The 16742-nt window shown below is 50.1% G+C and overlaps 1 protein-coding gene across 1 annotated transcript in view; it reads right to left on the bottom strand.

Moving 5' to 3' along the window:
- ASCC2 (activating signal cointegrator 1 complex subunit 2) overlaps positions 1–16742 on the bottom strand; it is a 482405-nt gene that overhangs the window by 106043 nt on the left and 359620 nt on the right. The window lies entirely within an intron of this gene.

The following is a 16742-nucleotide window of genomic DNA, read 5'->3' as shown; positions in this document are numbered from 1 at the left end:
CTCCCCTCTAAAACAGCAACTAAAGAGACACTATAAAAGGACACAACTAGGCTGTTATGGGCAGTGATCCTTAAAAGATCTGATGTGCATGACCGTGATACTATAGAGGAAACGAAGGCCTGACACACCTGGCACATTTCTTTTTGAAAGGCCCATATTGATCTATATACTTATTTATACTGACTGACCTAAAGGCTGAGAACTATATCAGGTTTACATAAAACCTCTAATACAGGATATGCAGCTCGAACTGGAGGACCAAACTGTCCCTCCAAGGTCCAAGTTGCCCCTCAATTTCTAAAGGAAAATGCTACTTACCCAGTATGCATTGTGTTCTTGGCATATAGGGCTGTAGAGTCATATGCTTGTGCACAGATCGCCATCTGGTGTTGGGTCCGGATGTTTGCACTTTGTTTTTGTTCGAAGAAGTCTTTCCAGTCACGAGGTAGGTGACTCCTCCTTTCGGTGATAGTGTGCCTGGGCATCGACTCCATCCTTATATTGTTTTGCCGTAAAGGTTGATGATGGAGTTAGTAAGAGTAGTAAAGATAGATTTCCATGTTTATAGTATTTAATTAAGATATTACTGCAACAGGTAAAGGTACCCGGGGAGGCGGGTGGGCGCATAGAACTCTACAGCTCTATATGCCAAGAACAGATGCATACTGGGTAAGTAGCATTTTCCGTTCGAGGCATATGAGCTGTAGATCATATGCTTGTACATAGACTACATAGCAGTTGGACCCCAAGCGGTGGATAACCTGTAGCTGTTGCAGTGGTCTGAAATAGTGTACGTAAAACTGCCTGGCCCACACTAGCTTGTTGTCTTGCTAACACATCTACACAATAGTATTTTGTGAATGTGTGTGGTATAGACCATGTTGCAGCTCTGCAGATGTCATCTATGGGTATATTTCCTAAGAATGCCATAGAAGCCCCCAGTTTGCGCGTAGAATGCGCTCTAGGGGGAATTGTTAATGTGCTTTTAGCTTTGATGTAGCATATTTGAATGCACTTAACTATCCACCGTGCAATACTTGATTTTGATATTGGATTGCCTTTATGTGGTGGAGCAAAAGCAACAAAGTTGCTTGGTTTTCCTGCAAGGTTTTGTCCTTTCTATATAGTAAAGTAATGCTCTTTTTACATCTGAGGAGTGAAGAGCACGTTCTTCAGCCACTGTATCTGGTTGAGGGAAGAACACAGGCAACTCAACAGATTGGTTGATATGAAAGGCAGAAATGACTTTAGGTAAAAATTTGGAGTAGTCCATAGAACCACTTTGTTTTGGTGTATTTGCAAAAATGGCTCTTCTATGGTTAGTGCCTGAAGCTCACCCACTCTCCTCAGAGATGTGATGGCTGTTGGACTTGGCCCTTTTTCCCTGAATTTTTTCGTTTTGTAGTGTTAAGGTGCAGGTGCTCCCTTCACCCAAGATGGCTGCCACAGGCCCCTGCTACTGCAGAGTGGCCTGTTCTAGTAGCACCCTAGCTGCCAGGAGCTGGCTGGAACCCCACAACAATGTTGCGACTCCAGCCCACCTTTTTGTCCCATAGGTAGAGTGGGGAAGCTCCTGGAATGTGCTGGAACCTTCTAGAAGGGAGGTGTGGTTTTTCTTTTGCCGCCTTGGCTAGAGGTCACCTGACCTAGGGCTACTTAAGTGAGGGAGGGAACTTTTTGTGGTGAGTTGGCCAGTGGGGTGAAGCAGAGCTGGAAGAATCCACCAGGAGTGTAGGCGGTAGGGCCTAGCCAGGAACTTATGCCTCCGAGAGTGACAGGATTTAGGTGCTGCCTCTTAAGTGAGTGAGGGACCCTGTGAAACCCACTGATCTTGCCCAGCAGTAGGAGGACCCAGAGAACCTCTGCCCAGCCTGACTAGGAAGGACCTAGTCGCCTTCTCCATCCCTACCCCCTGTAACAGAACCCCTTAAGGGCGCCAGATACATCTGCGCCAACAAGACTTCACCTAACATCTGAGAACAGAAACTTATATGCCAAGCACTGAGACTGCGTGTCCAGATTGAACTCTAAACTTATATGCCAAGCACTGAGACTGCGTGTCCAGATTGAACTCTAAACTTATATGCCAAGCACTGATACTGCGTGTCCAGACTGACCCCTGAAGCCGTATGCAAAGCAGATTGAAGAGCCACCGGGGATCGACCAGGTATTAGCGCTGTGACCCCTGCGCTCCCTGACCTGGCCTGGGACCCCCGGCAGCGTGCTCCGCTGAGCGCGGAACCCCCATCCTTAACTTGAGCACCCCCCTGTGACGTGGAAGCCAGCGCGCTCACCGCCGCGGCCCGGAGGCCGGAAGAAGTGACCTGCAGAGTCGCGAGGCCCGCGGAGAAGCCCGGGGCCCCGCCGCTGCCGCCGCAGCTGCGTGAGAAGGTGCGCGAGGCCGGGGCAGAGTTCCCCCATCGTCGCTGGAGCGGACGCCTTCCGACGCCGAGAACGAGGTAAGCCCGGAGGCTGGGATTGTCCCTGGTGCGCCCCCTACTGGTTGGGAGCCACACCGCACACTCAGCCCGGGTTCCCTCTCCGTGGGAGTCCCCCTTGTCTTCGCGACAGAGAGACCCCGCCGAGGGATCCCTCCCTGGTGCCCCCGTGACTGCACTCAAGCGCGGTGCCCTACGAACTGCACCGGAGCCCGAGAGACTCGTTCCGCAAGTCCCGTGCGCTCCCTGCTGACAGCCCCGTGGGAAGCCTTGACTGTCCATGAGTACGAGTGGCGCTCTGATATCCCTGCTCTGTTCTGAAGTGCTAAATGTCATCGCTTACGAGCAGCGCTATGTTAGTTATGCGCCGTAGTGAAATGCTAAATGTAATTGATTACGAGTAGCGCTCTGTTATTCATGTGCCATATCGAAGTGCTACGTGCTATTGATTACGAGTAGCGCTCTGATATTCATGTGCCATATTGAAGTGCTACGTGCTATTGATTACGAGTAGCGCTCGGTTATTCATGTTCCATATTGAAGTGCTACGTGCTATTGAGTACGAGTAGCTCTCTGTTATTCATGTTCCATAGTGAAGTGCTACGTGCTATTGATTACGAGTAGCGCTCTGTTATTCACGCCCATATTGAAGTGCTACGTGCTATTGATTACGAGTAGTGCTCTGTTATTCATGTTCCATATTGAAGTGCTAAATGTCATCTATTACGAGTAGCTCTCGGTGCTAGATGCCCCGTTCTAAGGTCGTCACCAGTTAGCGCGCACAGTGCTGTAATCACCCCCCTAGGGCGCTACAGGAAAGTGAAGCGCGCGTGGACACCTACGTGAATAGTAGCTGTCCCTCAGGCAGTACTGATATTTCATGAATTGCATTTAGGGTATGACCAACTGTTATAGCTCCTGACTGACATGTATATCGCTAGGAATTGTGTTATCAGCTTATGAAATGTACTGCTACCTCATGAACTGCATCTAACGTGATCTACTTGGATAAACTTGAGTATTTACATAACTCCTACAGTGTGGCGTCACTTATTGTGTGTGTTCCTCGTCCCATGTGAGGTGCGTGTTGTATGGTTGCTTTACACACAGACCTTTGGTGGCCCGACCGCTCGTGTCATGTTACCGCCCCATAGGGCCTGGAGACCCCAGGTCCTACAATGGCTATGAGGAAGGCTACCTTCCACGCGAGAAATTGTAGTTCACATTTATGCAATGGCTCAAAAGGTGTGTGGAAATTTAGCTTGCAAACTGAACATTATCTGCGCCATCTTGTCTCTCCCCAGCGCGACACACAGGAAAGCGCACGGCAGCCATTTTAGGCACCCTGGTCTCTCCCTGCTCATTGCCGATCGCCAGCGCGTCCCCCTGGCGCTGCAAGCATCCCCGCGCGCCGGCCACCCCCGCTCTCTCATACACGGGCCATAAACCCTCTCCTTCTGCGCGACCCTGCCATGGAACCGCATCCCACGCCTGACCGACATCCCATACATGGTCATGCATCTCTTTGATAACCCCCTTCCTCTGCGCCCCATTGTCCGAACCGATCCCAGGCCATCACCTAGCCCTGCGGATGCAGTTTATTGCCCCTACTGTAAGGGAAACACCCCACATCAAAGGGATTACAGTAGATCAAGGCCCCCCACCCCCTGAGACCCGACCGGTCACACACACCCCCGGGAATTGGCGGAATATCCTGCTGTGTGATAGCCATCTCCTACTGCGGGTGGGGTGAGAACTTCTGCTGTAGCTATGCGTGGGATCATATCTGAGCCAGGGATTCTGAGGATGTTCTTTCATGCATCAAAGTGATCAAGAATGTGCCATGTATGATAACCCTGCAATAAAGTCATAAACGTGGCCAGGTCTCAGAGATGCAGTTAGAGCACCTCGTGACGATACCTTGCTGTCTGATCTGATGTGTTCTGCTCCGACGGAATAAAACTTTGTTTCCTGCCTTCCAGTCTCCGGCGCCTGCCTCTTTCATTGGTAAATTATCGAATGGTATGAGAGGCGATTACCGCCGGGCAATACTTGAAAGGTTATCGACTGAAACTGCCGCTACCATTTAACAATTGGCGTCCCAAGCGTGGGGCCCATCAGCGACACGTGGATCCAGTGGGAGAGGTCCCGACGACAGATTGAACGACTGCAACGATCGGGAGAGCTTCTGCCCGATAGACCCTCGTCTGGCAGCCGATCATCCGAACTTCACTGATTCCGAGCAGACCTCTCTCGAGCGATCTACGGTCCTGACTGGGAACCATCAGGAGTGCCGCGGCAATAACGGAGAGTAGAGGACGATCGGGCGCTGGAGGCGGAAGACGAGAAACTGTCCACGCGGTCCGGGTAAGGTCGTGAAACACGACAAATTGCGAAACGATTGATTGATTGATGGAAAAATACTAGTATTGCTTATTGATTGTTCTCTTTGAGATATTCGCTGTCTACAAACGGGGAGGAGTAGAAATACTCTCTCTCTCTCCCTTTGCAGATAGTGAAGGGTAGGTAACGCAGACTTTTGTCCCCGTTGTAACCCGTCGTGCCTATCTTTATCTCCCCACTGATTGATTGTCCGAACATTGATTGTTTTGAAGGATAGTGCTCTTTGAGATATTCTCTGTTTGCAAATAACGTACAATAGAAATATTCTGTCTAGTCTTTGCAAATAGTGAAGGGTAGGTAACGCAGACTTTTGTCCCCATTGTAACCCGTCGTGCCTATCATTATCTCCCCATTGATTGATTGATTGTCCGAACACTAGTTGTTCGATATTGGTTCTTTGGAGGTATTCTCTGCTTACAAATAACGAGGAATAGATATTCTGTCTAGTCTTTGCAAGCAGTGAAAAGATAGGTAGTGCTGACTTTTGTCCCCGTTGTAACCCGTCATGCCTATCTTCTCCCCACTGATTGGTAGTTGGTTCTGCCCGGACCGCTTATTAGAGGTGAACCATCCGGCTCCACTGGAGGGCACCCCTAATAAGGACATGTTCACTAAATATGGACTAGTCGCCGTAGCTTATAGCAAGCTATGGCATAAATATACCAAGAAGGACCCCGAGAGTCAGTGGCCACTGATGGGATCCTTCGACGACCATAAGATAGAAATGCTAGAAATAGCTCTGCGTAGCAATAAGACGACGCCTACTATGCTTGACAGTATCGGCATGTGGCGCAAAGAAGCAACGCAACGGAAAAAGAGGGAAGAAGTAAAAGCAGAAAAGGAATTACGAAAGGCAGCTCACCTTGCCGCTAGAAAGTTAGAAGAAGAAATAAAGGAGAGAAGGGAAACTAAACTAAGACAGGAGCCCGAAACATCAGGCCAGTACCCTGTTAGGACCCCCTCTATGCTCTACCCTGAGTTGTCCTCTAAGCAACGAACGAATGACGAATTACTATTAGGTCCCCCGATCATTTACATGCCCCCTCCATACGCACCCTCCCAATCGGTAGTGCAACACCCACAACCCCCAAACACGAGCGAAAGCAGTACAGGGGCCTCGGTCCTCACGGCCTCTGCGCCGGCCGAGCCTCTTGTACTGAACACAACGTCGGCAATAACGTTGGATGACCCTGAGATGAGAAAGAAAGATTCCACCAGAATGAATCGACTAACAAAGGATGAACGAGCAGGAATCGACAAGATAGTAGGGACACTGGTGGAGCGAAAGGAAAGTGAGGAGTATATAACAGACGTGTATAACTCGTATGCCGACAACCGCAGACGACACTTTGTCGTACGACTTTGTTATCACGCCCTGAATACATATGAGGATAGGTACCACGATAAAGGTCCCGAAGGCTTAGCGGCCCTATATAGGAAGGTAGACATTGGGGAAGAAGGAGAGGGCGATGTGACGAACCTCTTCACTCGTACACTCGAGGTCTATCGACACCTTAAAGAACACAGACAGACAACCAAAGCAGAAACTCCCATAGCGACTAAGCCCCAGGCAGGAAGGACTGATACCATGATGCCCATCAAAGAGGCCGCCCCCTACTGGGTCCCCCCACGAGGTCAGGGAACACATGACGACATCAACCACCAAGATGCGAAGGGAAGGGTTGTATATAATTGGGTCTACCAGCCATGGGACCGACAAGATATTTTGACCTTTAGAAAAACTCTACCCGACTTAAGAAAGAACCCGACTGCCTTCTACACCGAACTAGGTACAGCCTTAGGTTCAACAATAATGACTTTAGCAGATATCGACTTGTTCTTCGGGTTATGTCTGCCGGCTGACGTGTGGAAGCAAATCCGGAAAGTTGACCACGCTGAGCCGTTCGGATATACCTGGGTACAACTCGATACCATAGATAAACAGCGAGAACCGGGACAGAAACCCCCGAAAGCCATATTGGAGCTCCCAGACAAGATTGTACAGAAGTTGAAGACTCTAATCCCAGAAAGAAAGGTAGACTGGTCGATAGTGACGGCTTGTCGCCAGAAACCCCAGGAGGATGTGTCTGAATACTTCTCTCGGTTCGAGACTGTGTTTTCCGATTATAGTGGCCAGGACATGACCACCGCAACCTGACATCACCTCTTTGTCCAGAATTATGTGAAGGGTCTGTCACAAGAAGTCTCCCAGAAGCTACAGACCAGCGAGAGTAGTTGGGCAGCCTCCAAACCCACAGCAATCCTCCAGATGGCCCAATACTACGAAAACCAAAAGAATGAGAACGATAGGGCGTCAGAGAGGAAGAAAAAGGAACTGAAGGAGAGGGTAATGATAGCACAGTTGCAAGGGGTGACCATAGGAAGGGAACCCCCAAAAGGGAATTACAAACCAACCGCCCCTAGAAAGCTACCCCCTAGAGACCATACACCTGCACTCTACAACGGACGGAGAGACTTAGATGGGAACCAATGTGCGTTCTGTAGAGGGTTCGGACACTGGAAATCCCAGTGCCCGGTCCTTCTGGAATTGAACAAAAATAGGGACCCCAGAGACACAGCATATGACCCCAGAAATAGAGGACAGGGACGAGGACACACGAACGACGCCATCAACGACAGGCCAGGCAGTCCAAACACCTTTGATCGCCCCCGACAAAACCAGTGTCAGCAGTCCGACTATGAAAGCACCCATGACTTCGCATAGGACCGCCAGGGGCAAGGGAGGGATCCAGTCGAACTCCGTGTTGACCAGCAAGGTCCTTACGTCACTGCTAAGGTCTTGGGCACAAAGTCTCCATTCCTGGTAGATACTGGGGCGACACGTAGTGCGTTATCTAAACGACTGATTCCTAGGGCACCCTTGTCTGGCTCACACGTAACCTCAATAGGCTTCGATGGAACGCCCTCCACTAACCCCTTATCAGCACCAATCTCCTTTGAGTTAGAAGATAACGCCACTGACACGACCTTTCTGCTCTCCTCCAACACCCCCGATGCTATTATGGGACTTGATTTGCTAAAACATTTCCGAGCTACCATCAGATGCTCCCCAGACGGAGTTCGAGTCATCCTGCACGATAACCCAGATCTGTTCAGACCTTGTCACACACGACGTATGCTCTCTATAACTGATGCTGACCTGTCCCTACTCGACACGTTACCCTCACATCTATGGGCTAAAACCGACTCAGATGTAGGGCGCATGGTGATCGACCCAGTACACATAACCGTCCGACCGGACGCAGTGCTCCCAAAGCTTCCACAGTATCGGATATCGCCCGAAGGCAAGAAGGCATTGGTGGAAATCATCCAGTCCCTAGTCGATGCAGGAGTGGTAGATGAAGTAGTCAGTAATATTTGCAACAGCCCTATCCTACCCATTGTAAAAAAAGCAAGGCGAGGGAGATGAGAAAGCATACCGCTTTATTGTTGACTTACGAGAAGTTAACAAAGTAGTCATACCTCAGTACCCCATGGTCTCAGACATCACCACCATCCTCACCCTGATTCCGTCCACTGCCACCACCTTTACTGTTATTGATCTCAAGAATGCATTCTTCTCCATCCCCATCCACCCAGACAGCCGCTACCTGTTCGGCTTCACTTTGAAAGCTCGGTCGTACAGATTCTGTAGGGCACCCCAAGGCTACACTGAGAGTCCCAGCATTTATAGCCAAGCCCTCAAGAGACAACTAGATGCAGTCCAATTGCCCGATGGAGTGGTGTTAATACAGTACGTCGATGACATCCTTTTGGCGGCCGACACCACCCCACTTGCTGTCACGGCCACCCTTCACCTCCTCCACTTGCTCGCGGAGAACGGTCACAAGGTCTCCAGGAAGAAGTTACAGTTCTGCCAACCCCAAGTGACATACCTAGGCCACCTCCTATCCAAGGATGGGAGGAAACTTACCCCTGACCGAATTCAGGCCATCCTAGAAACCCCTGTTCCCAAAACTCAGAAGCAAGTGCGGTCTCTAGTAGGCCTCACCTCCTTTTGTCGACAATGGTTGCCAAACTTCAGTCTTATTGTAAAACCTCTGCTTTCCCTGCTGGCTAAAGATGTCCCCTTCCCCCTCCCCTGGACACCCGAATGCCAATCCTCCTTCAAAGAATTACGAGACGCCCTCTGCTCGGCCCCAGTCCTAAGAACCCCAGACTACACTAAACCTTTCTCCCTCTACACCCACGAAAGGGAGGGATGTGCGTTGTCTGTCCTAACCCAGTCCATAGGCCCTAAACAACGCCCTTGTGCCTACTTCTCTGCCACTCTTGACCCTGTAGCCAGAGCTTTGCCCGCCTGCCTTCGAGCAGTAGCCGCCACTGCTGTCTCTATCCGGCAAAGTGAGGGGATCGTGCTCTCGAACCCCCTCACTGTATTGGTACCCCATGCGGTTGACACCCTCCTGAACCAGACCAAGACTCAACACCTGACTAGCGCACGACTGACTGGTTACGAACTGACTCTGCTTGCACCCCACATCACATTGAAACGATGCACCACTCTGAATCCAGCTACTCTACTACCTCTCCCTGACACTGACCCCAATGCGTCCCCTATACATGACTGCGTGACCCTCACCGACGAACAGACCAAGAGTAGGGTTGACCTCCGAGATACTGCCCTTCCCGGACCCTGACGGAGAACTGTGGGTGGATGGCTCATGCATCAAGCTCCCCGATGGCACCACCTCAGCTGCCTATGCAGTCACCACAGCCCGAACAGTTGTTGAGACAGCCCGCATCACACAGCGATCCGCACAGGCGGCGGAACTAATTGCTCTCACACGAGCATGCATCCTGGCAGCAGGGACAACCGCAAACATTTACACAGACAGTCAGTACGCCTTCGGGGTAGTTCACCACTTTGGGCTCTTATGGAAAGAGAGGGGATTCTTGACTTCCCATGGCACACCCATCCTGCATGGAGATCTAGTCTCTGCCCTGACCGAAGCAGTCCTCCTCCCCACACGGCTGGCTGTGATCAAATGCCAGGCACACAAGAAGGTGACAGACATTATAGGACAGGGAAATGCACTAGCTGACATTACTGCCCGAACCACAGCCGAGAATAGGTCCACGACCCGTATGTACGTGACCAGGTCACAAACTGAGAAATGGAAGGATGCTAGGGAAACGATTAGGGATATCCAACTAGCCAGCACACCACACAAATTAACTGAATGGGCCCGGGTGGGATTGAAGGACGATGACGGTTGCTGGCGAACTAAAGACTCGAACAAATGGTTGCTACCTGACTCATACTTGATCCCCATGCTGACCATGGCACACTCCCCCGCACACATAGGGTCTGCCCCCATGATCGAGCTCATCTCCAAAGTCTGGCACAACGACAAAATCCCAGACTCAGCCAAACGTCTGGTCCAACAATGCCTGGTATGCCTCCAACACAACCCTGGGAAAGGAACTGCTGTACCCCGGGGAGGGTTTGGGGTTCCCAATCACCCCTTTGAAGTCCTACAAATGGACTACGTCCAGTTAGAAAGGTGCCAAGGTTTGAAGTACGTACTTGTCGTTGTGTGTGCCTTCAGCAAGTGGGTGGAAGCCTACCCAACCCACGACAACACCGCTATGACTACCGCAAAAGTACTACTGAAAGAATTCTTCCCCCGATACGGCCTTTGTCGAATTTTGTGGAGCGACAACGGCCCCCACTTTGTAGCCGAGGTTATCCAACTCATCTTAAAGGGGCTGGGTGTAAAACAGAAGTTCCATGCGGTCTTCCATCCCCAATCTGCAGGCTTGGTTGAGCGACATAATGCCACATTGAAGCTTAAGATAGCAAAAATAGTTGCCACCACAGGACTGAAATGGCCAGACGCTCTCCCGCTATCATTACTATCAATGCGTTCCACCCCCACCAAACACCACTTAACCCCCTACGAGGTCGTCTTCGGGCGGCCCATGAACCTTTGGACTGCACCAAAGCCAACATCCATCCACGACGTCCCGGACGTCCTCATGTCTGACTATTTGTATAACCTAACTAAAACGTTGTCTGTTATTCATCAGCAGGTGCTGCAAGCCATTCCCGATGTTTCCAGGGGCCCCGGACACGACATCCAACCCGGTGACTTTGTCTTAGTGCGCAACTTCCAGCGCACCAAGAGTCTGGAGCCCCGGTGGACGGGCCCCCCGCAAGTCCTGATCACCACCCGAACAGCTCTTCGAATGGAGGGGAAGCGCAATTGGATGCATGCACACCACTGCAAGAAGGTATCATCGACCCTGACGACCACGGACAACATCACCGCCCAAGAAGAACTTCTGGACAAAGACCGACCATCCCTGAGCCGCTGCCCAGATACAGAGACACTTGAATTAATGAAATATCCCGATCCCACTGTGCCATCCAAGGAAGGGTATAACCTACGACGAAAGGAGGGAACTTCGGCTAAGCAGACCACAAACTAAGTGGAAATCTCAGAGCGGTAGCCTAGTCACCTCAAAGGCCACCAGGAGAGAAACTAAACAAAGTCTGTGGTTCTGCCCGCTACCGAGTCCCTTGAAGGTGATGGAAGCGCCCGACATGAAGATGATGGAAGCAACCGGACGTCCGAAGATCCACTACAAAAACCCAAAGACTGACAGAATGCACAGCTCAAAGACTATTGTACTTTTCATTACCCTTCTCTTTTGCCTTCTCCTCATGGTCACTTTCTGGATCATGGAGGAGAACACACCCACTCATAAGACATTGCTGACCACCGTTCAACCTATCACCATGAAAGAACACCATCTGATCTCACTTTCACCCCAACTCCGAGAAAGGCGTAAGGAGTTCTGGAATAACTCTTTTGTGCAGTTGCTCCACCAACACAATCTTGCCGCCAACGCCACTAATTGCTGGATCTGTGGATTGCTACCCCATGCCACTGGACACTCTATCCCTTTCATCCCTTCACCTTTTTCTGTCCACGGTTCCTGCCTCGCCTGGCTAATCCTCCTGCAGGAAAGCTACAAAGACAATGCCACTTCCGGCAAAACTGTGTCACACTTCTACCATGGGTTCTGGCTGAACAAAACTGGAAAAACTTCTGCCCCCTTCTGCCCTCTGAGATCAAACACTTCCTTTCACATGGACATCCCTGCCAAAGAACGAGTTGAAATGCAAGTGTTCAACAACCCAACCAGACCCACCTTCTCTTACCTCCGGAAACGAACGGCCGCCACCCTAACAGTGGCCCTATCCGTCATCAACATCACTGGATTTGTGTGCCTCGAAGGCCTGGGGGCGCAGCTGGTGGGCCACAGCTCCTGCCTCATCACCCGAACGTTGGACTCAGTTGATCCACCCTCCTTTGTTGCCTCCCCGAATATGTACTTCGTCTGTGGTACTAAGGCCTACACCTGGCTTCCGAAAGGTTGGGGAGGCACCTGCTACATCGCTTTTGTCCTTCCTCCGACATATGTGGCTCCAGCAAACCATCACCGACAGAAACGTGCCAAAGACCTTGTACAAGCCGACTCCACCGGAGCACAGTTCCTGGATGCAGTAAAGGGACTTGTTCCACTCTGGGGTCCAATGGCAAACAGCCGTGCCATCCGCCACTTAACTCAGGCAGTCGAGACGGCGATGAACATTACGGCTGGCATCCTCGCCAACAACACCGCCGAGCTTCAGGCCGTCCGCCTGGTGGCTCTTCAGAACCGCCTCGTTCTAGATGTGGTTCTGGCTGATCGTGGAGGAGCATGCCGCATCATTGGGTCCAGCTGTTGTACCTACGTACCGGATAACTCACCCTCAGTCTACAAAGCAATTGAACACCTCCACAGACTTTCCGCAGAGGTTCATCAGGAGCAAGAAGGATGGTCACTTGGGAGTTGGTTTTGGGACACTATTAAAAGTTGGGGATGGAGGCTGTTTTCATTTATCCTAATACCGATTGTGATACTATGTGGATGTTGCTTGGGGATTCAGTGTCTGCCACCTTTATGTTCGCTTTTTATGAACTGCATCTGCCCTAAGACTTTGAACTTTGAAGCGGAACGAATGAAAGCTCTGTATGAGGTGGAAGTTCGTAGTATTATGGGGATAGATCCGAACTAAACAAGCTGGCGAGATATGTTAAAAGGGAGGACTGTGGAAATTTAGCTTGCAAACTGAACATTATCTGCGCCATCTTGTCTCTCCCCAGCGCGACACACAGGAAAGCGCACGGCAGCCATTTTAGGCACCCTGGTCTCTCCCTGCTCATTGCCGATCGCCAGCGCGTCCCCCTGGCGCTGCAAGCATCCCCCGCGCGCCGGCCACCCCCGCTCTCTCATACACGGGCCATAAACCCTCTCCTTCTGCGCGACCCTGCCATGGAACCGCATCCCACGCCTGACCGACATCCCATACATGGTCATGCATCTCTTTGATAACCCCCTTCCTCTGCGCCCCATTGTCTGAACCGATCCCAGGCCATCACCTAGCCCTGCGGATGCAGTTTATTGCCCCTACTGTAAGGGAAACACCCCACATCAAAGGGATTACAGTAGATCAAGGCCCCCCACCCCCAGAGACCCGACCGGTCACACACACCCCCGGGAATTGGCGGAATATCCTGCTGTGTGACAGCCATCTCCTACTGCGGGTGGGGTGAGAACTTCTGCTGTAGCTATGCGTGGGATCGGATCTGAGCCAGGGATTCTGAGGATGTTCTTTCATGCATCAAAGTGATCTCAAGAATGTGCCATGTATGATAACCCTGCAATAAAGTCATAAACGTGTGTATAAGAGGCCAGGTCTCAGAGATGCAGTTAGAGCACCTCGTGACGATACCTTGCTGTCTGATCTGATGTGTTCTGCTCCGACGGAATAAAACTTTGTTTCCTGCCTTCCAGTCTCCGGCGCCTGCCTCTTTCATTGGTAAATTATCGAATGGTATGAGAGGCGATTACCGCCGGGCAATACTTGAAAGGTTATCGACTGAAACTGCCGCTACCATTTAACAGGTGGACCCATGAGTCCTGTAAGAACTATGTTGAGATTCCACACTGGAGCAGGTAGAAGTCTGGGTGGAATGACTTCCATAAATGCTTTAAAAGCAGGCACTCTAAAAAGAGACAAATGTCTGTTTTGAAGATATGCAGCTATTGCAGCAAGATGTAAGCGTATAGATGTGTACGCTAAATTGGAAAGCTGTGGAAGTAGTAGGTAGCAAATTATGTTTTGAATTGAAGCATCTAGCGGATTGATTTTATTGTTGTTACAGTAAATGACAAATCTCTTCCACTTTGCTGCATAGCATGCTATTGTGGTAGGACTTCTAGCCTCTTTGATAATATTCATGCAGTCTGGCGGAAGAGTAAGATAACCAAACTCTAGGATTTCAGGTGCCAGATCACAAGGTTGAGATGACTGGGATCCGGATGCCTTATCTCTCCAAGGTTCTGAGTGAGAAGACTGGGAGAAAGGTGTAGCTTTTGGTGAGGAACTACTGATAGCTCCAACAGGGTTGTGAACTAGGGATGACGGGCCCATATGGGAGCAACTAGGATTAGTGTCAGGGACTGCTGTCTGAGCTTCCGAACCACTAATAGAATGAGTGGGAGAGGCAGAAAAGCGTAAGCAAATATCCTTGACCAATTCATCCATAGAGCATTGCCTTTGGACAATGAGTGTGGATACCTGGATGCGAAGTTTGGCCATTTTACGTTTAGGTGGGTGGCTAACAGGTCTATCTCTGGGAAGCCTCACATTTGGAAGAATGGGAGGAGAACTTGAGGGTGGAGTTCCCATTAGTGGATCTGCTGTCGTTGACGAGTGAGCAGATTTGTAATCTGGTTGTTTACTCCTGGGAGTTTTTCTACAAGAAGATATAGTTTTTTGAGGTATGGCCCATCTTCAGATGCGCTGTGCTAGCTGAGAGAGCTGGAGAGAGTGTGCCCCCCCTGTTTTTCTATGTAGTACATTGCTGTCATGTTGTCTGTGCGAATCAGGACATCTTTGCCTACTAGATGCAGTTGAAAGGCTGTCAATGCTAGATTTTTTTTTTAGAAGTTCTAGATGGTTTATGTGGAGTTGTTTCTGTTGCAGAGTCCACATGACCTGAATGGTATGTTTTTAAAGATGAGCTCCCCAACCAGTGAGCGATGCGTCTGCCGTTAGCACTATTTGTTGAACCGGGTCGACGAATGACCGCCCCCTGGAAAGGTTTTATATGTTCCACCACTGCAGAGAGCGATGGGTGCAGCCATCCACCAAAACTAGATCTGATATCTGACCTTGAGCCTGGTTCCACTGATGTGCTAAGCATTCCTGTAGGGGACGCATTTGGAGTCTTGCGTAAGGAACAATTAAAATGCAAGATGCTATCACTCCTAGCAGTTGCATGAACACTCTAGCTGGTAATGAGTGTCGTACTGAAACTTTGATATTAGAGTCCGCATGTTGCAGATCCTGACTGGGTTGGGATACGCTAGAGCTTTCTGAGTGTCTATTATGGCTCCTAGATACACTTGTGTGTTGGATGGTTGGAGAGAGACTTGGTGAGGTTTACAGTGAACCAGAGGTCGTGAAGCAGTTGGACTGTTTTTCAAGTGTGGCGTAGGCAGCTCTGTCGCAAGCTGGCTTTTATTAGCCAGTCGTCTAGGTAGGGGAAGACGTGAATGTGCTGTCTTCTTAGATGAGCCACGACTACTGCTAGACACTTTGTGAAAACCCTGGGTGCTGTAGTTACTCCGAATTGGAGGACTTTGAATTGATAATGTTGGCCTTCGACCATAAACCTGAGGTATTTGCGATGGGTGGGGTGAATGGGAATATGGAAATCGGCATCCTTTAGATCCAGAGTGGACAGAAAGTCACCTTGCTGAAGGAGCGGGAGAACCTGCTGAAGTGTGACCATGTGAAAGTGGTCTGATTGGATGTAGAGATTTAGTTGTCTGAGGTCTAATATAGGTCTTAAAGAGCCATCCTTCTTGGTAAAAACTAACCCTGCCTCCAAACGGGTGACAATGCGCCTCTGAGGTCAAACTAAAGAGGTTTTACAGTGTTATAAAGGGGGGCTGGGCACAAGGTGGTTTATTGCCCATGGGTGCCTGGATGCTGGTGGCAGGATCCCAAACTCCTGCCTCAAAAGGCCCAGGAGGTCAGCTGTTGTTACAGGGTGTAGGATGGCCAATGGTGTAATCCCTTGTGAAGCCTCGAATGGGGCTGTACTGATGGGCTAACTATTGTGCAGGCGGTGCCAGGCCAGAAGCTCACATTCGTCTTACTTTCTGTTCAGCCTTGTCCCCAAATAGAGGAGTGCCATCAAAAGCAGGCCCATTAGGGATTGTTGTACATCACTTGAAAGTGCCTATAAAGCGTATCAAGTTGTGTCACTGAAGCACCACGCAGGCACAGACTGCCCTGCCCAGTCAGTAGTTTCCAGACCTGACATATATATATATATTTTTTTTTAAAAACCTTTATTGACATTTCAACCAATAACAAGTATGGGCCTACAACCCCCGGGGCTGACCGCTAAGCAGTCAGAGTAACAGAAATCAATATTTATCACAGGCAGCACCTCGGGGAGCAGAATCTCAATGCTAGTATACTCTCGGCCACTGAACAGCCCAAGTAGGAGACCAGGATACAAAAGGTTTTCATTTTACAATAAGGGAGGATGGAAGGATCAGGTGCCAAACAGTTTCCCAGCAGCAAGAAATGGCAGGCAGAATAATAAACGGCAACAATAAACAGCAATTTATCTAGTCAATGGTGCTGAAACAGGAAGGTCAGGATGTGGAGGAATATCACGGCCATTTGCGCCTGCAGTCCCCTGCCCTAAAACCCAGAGAACACCACGGAAATTGTGGCACACATGAAAATGCAGCGATTAACAACGAAGGAGTTCTACCATGCTGATCCCAGAAAAAAGACAA

This window comes from Triturus cristatus, chromosome 11 (genome assembly GCF_964204655.1).
Source record: "Triturus cristatus chromosome 11, aTriCri1.1, whole genome shotgun sequence".
Classification (NCBI taxonomy): domain Eukaryota; kingdom Metazoa; phylum Chordata; class Amphibia; order Caudata; family Salamandridae; genus Triturus; species Triturus cristatus.
The sequence above is the reverse complement of the archived record's forward strand: the minus strand, read 5'-3'. Positions and strand labels throughout refer to the sequence as shown.